Source organism: Tyto alba, unplaced genomic scaffold (assembly GCF_018691265.1).
Source record: "Tyto alba isolate M040663 unplaced genomic scaffold, T.alba_DEE_v4.0 Super-Scaffold_40, whole genome shotgun sequence".
In the NCBI taxonomy this organism is placed as follows: Eukaryota; Metazoa; Chordata; class Aves; order Strigiformes; family Tytonidae; genus Tyto; species Tyto alba.
Window position 1 is genome coordinate 20,400,976 of NW_024881316.1, and position 3,774 is coordinate 20,404,749.

The 3,774-nt window shown below is 40.1% G+C and overlaps 1 non-coding gene across 1 annotated transcript; it reads right to left on the bottom strand.

Annotated features, from left to right (window-relative positions):
- Positions 1-3,441: 3,441 nt before the first annotated feature.
- TRNAK-CUU lies at positions 3,442-3,515 on the bottom strand. Its single transcript has one exon. It is a non-coding gene; the product is annotated as a tRNA-Lys (tRNA).
- Positions 3,516-3,774: the final 259 nt, after the last annotated feature.

The following is a 3,774-nucleotide window of genomic DNA, read 5'->3' on the forward strand; positions in this document are numbered from 1 at the left end:
ATCAGCTGAGTGTCTGCTTGGTTTTTCAGTTATGAAAATTCTTCTTGTTCTAGTCCATCAACAACAATAGTAACAAACCCCTCTTAGAACCAAATTCGATCAAAGCTTCATTTGTAATAAGCCAGAGTAATTCTGGTCAAAAATTAGTAGGTTTATTCTAGTTTCATAATTAACTGGTCACTTATTCTATTGATGAAAGCATATGCAGCATGAGATGTTGCTCTGACAAATGATCCCTTAGCAAATATCACATAATAGAAATTGTCACGCACTGCTGCCGCTCACAGTTGGATGTAAGAAATGCTGTTTTGACAGAAGTAGACACATCCCATTTTATACTGCAAAGACAAAGTAGTAATTTCTCTTGTCCTTGACAGCAATTTTATGTGAAGGTGGGACTTTCATAGTGTGTACTTGTGCTCATAGATTCTACCCTTACAAACTGGTTAGAATTGGTCCCCTGGACTTAACTCCTTCTAGTACTGAAGAAGTCTATTAAGCTATTCTTGGTTGCAGTTTGTCAAAGCTCACCCTTTTCTTATCTCACCAGCCATTCCATTTGATTCTTACTAACCTGATTGCCTACGAGTGATATAGAATCACACTCCGGTATGTGTTTGCCTAGTTAGTTAGCTGACTGACTGCATCTCAAATAGCTGCTGCACAACTAGGCAATCTCAATCAAATTCTCAGTCAAATTTGGCAAACTCTGAGTCTTCAAAAGTTTATTAAATTTCTGTAGTTTTTGTGAAAAATGACAGCCAGATAAAGGATATACTCCCAGCTGAGCTGTTCTTGAGAGAAAAGCTGCAGTATAAACACAACCTTTATTCAATGTCATATAATCCACACAGAAAAGAAATCATGAATACTTCAGCAAAAGAGAAATCTTTAGACTGGACTCCTGTTAGACACAGGCATAAGGATCAAATCCATGGCAACCAAGATTCATTAGTTGGGCACTCACAAAATTACCTCTTGTTTTCTTCTCCCGGATTTCTCATCATGTTATTAGGTTACTTTTTTTTTTTATTTTTTTTTTTGTATGTGTGTTGGCTTTGCCTTTTTTTTGCCTTTCTTTTTTTTTTTCTATTTTACTTTCTAGCATTGTTTAAAAGGGTGCTTTCCAGTTATCAGATGAAGGATTCATTTTCCTCAAAATAAACAGGAATTTTGTCTAGATATAAAATGCAGTATTATTACTAAGGCTTCTTTATTTCAAACGAGACATTTTTGCCATTAATTACTTTAGACATGTATGGCACATATACCTAATGAATCCTACTATTTTCCTATATGTTATGATGTGATCTCTCATTTCCAGGTCAAAAGGATGGAATATTAAATGAAGAATTATTAAGAAGTACACAGTCATTAATCAGTGTGTCTCTTACCTTTCGTCCACTAACCAGACTTCCTGGGGGAGAGGGGAAGTAAAAACTGGTTTTTTTTTTTCTGTCAAAATTCACATTTTTCCATAGGAAACAGATGATTTTGAGAAATGTTGTGTTTTCTTAATTAGGACAATTGAAGGAAAAATCGGCTTTGAACTTTCAAAGAAGGAAAAACTTATAATTTTAAAATATTTTTAAAAATAGCATCCATTTTGTAGTTAATGTTATTTCTAAATTAAATTTTAAAAAAATATATTATTTGATAGAAAAATGTGATTTTGGGAGAAATTTCAAAATGTTCTATTTCAACACAATAAATCTATTACCCATTGGTGAATTTCCACATTTAATGAAATGGAAACTCATTTTAAATTATGGCAACTTTGTGTATGATTTATTTTTTAATAATTCAAATGCTATTAGAAAATTATCTAATTTTTCAAAAAAATCACTCATTTTGGTGAGATGAATTCTCAAAATATTTTGTAGTGTCCCTCCTTGACCTATAGCAGGATAGATGAATGTAGATTGTTCCTGAAAGTGATTTTTAAAGCTGTTTTTCATAAATATGTAATGAGAAAAATTTAAATAGTTAAAATATTCAAAGTGACATATCAAAGGAGAAGTTGGCAGCAGTAGAAAAATATTTTAATTCTAAGAATACATAAAAATAAAAATGATAGGACATATTCCAGGCTTGGAAAGTTAATCTGGGTTGTAAATTGTCTGTATAGAAGAGTAATTCCCAGAGAATATAGCAGACTAGTCCTCCTAATGTATTACAGAAGTAATTGTGTTGCTGAGATGTAAAATCTTCCATGGATAAACATTATATCTCTTCTGCAGCCCAATCCTCCTCATCCATGGAAGTAGCAGTACTGAAGCAGCTCCTAGGCTGATTACTCATCCTTTGTTGCTGTATATTATTTACAGTGGTGCATACAGGATTATTACATTTGATGTTATTGTCCTGGGTTGAGTGAGTGGTGGAGTTTTTTGGTGGCAGGGGAGGGGGCTATCGGGGCGGCCCCCTGTGAGAAGCTTCTCGAAGCTCCCCCAGCTCCACGTCAGCTCCACTTCTGTTTGGGAAATTGAGCCAATCGGCTGCGCCTCTGCGATAACGTATTTAAGAAGGGACGTGGTGACGGGCAGTCGGATTTGTGAGGAGGAGTTGCTGCAGCTGCATGAACACCAAGGTCAGTGGAGGAACGGAGGAAGAAAGGAGGGGGGAGGTGTGCCGGAGCAGAGACCCTCCTGTATCCTGTGGTGAGACGGCAGGGCGGGCCCCCTCTGCCACCCATGAAGATCTACGGTGGAGCAGACATTGATTTACAGCCTGTTGTTCCTGCTCGGCTGATCAAGGTTCTGTGCCCGAAGAAGGCCGGGGTCTCATGGAAAAAGGTAGCCCTGCTGCTATAATCCAGTGCTGGGAGGATTGCAGCATGCGGGGGAGTCCCACGCCGGAGCAGCTCGGGAAGGGCTGCAGCCGTGGGAGATAATCCAGTTGGAGGAAGTTAGTGACCCATGACGGAGCAGTGTGGGGAACGCTGCGGCCCATGGGAGGAATTCAAGTCAGAGAAAGTTTGTGGAGGACTGTCTCCTGTGAGAGGGGGACCACGATGGAGCAGGGGGTAACAAGTTTTGGACACTCCCCTCACCGAAGATGAAGGAAGTGGCAGCACTGACTGCACCCCCCATTCCCTGCCCCTGCACCACTGGGGGAGGAGGTAGAGATATCGGGAGCAGAGCTGAGCCCGGGAAGAAGGGAGGGGTGGGGGAAGGTGTTCTCAAGATGTGGCAATGCTTCTCACTGTCCTACTCTGTTATGTGTTGTTAGTGTCTGTCATAAATGTATGTTCTTTGTTTCTTCCCCTAACAAGTCTGCCTTTTGCTCGTGATCATAAAAAGGGAGATTTTCCCCCATCCCAGTCCTATCTTGAACCCCAAGCCTGGCTCTCTGTCCTTTCTCATTGCCAGAGGGGAAGGGAGAGAGAGGTGCTGCATTGTGGTTGGCTGTCAGTCAGGCCTAAACCACGACAGTTTTTGGTGCCCAACATGGGGCTCAAACCCACAACCCTGAGATTAAGAGTCTCATGCTCTACCGACTGAGCTAGCCACAACAGTTATATTGATGTGTACTGTTTGCTGACCTTGAGAAATACTACTGTCCACTGTGAGAGAGTGTCATACTGCTTAACTATGGTACATTAAACCAGGTGCATTATGAAGCATCTCTCACTGCTATGCAAGGAAAGCCAGCAAGCAAGGGTCTTCCAGAGTGGATACACATAAGAAGCATTACATAATTCTATCTATTTGTGTTTGGGACAACCTGTAAGAGGAGTTTAATCAAGGCACTCTCTTTACTTTCTTTAGTGAT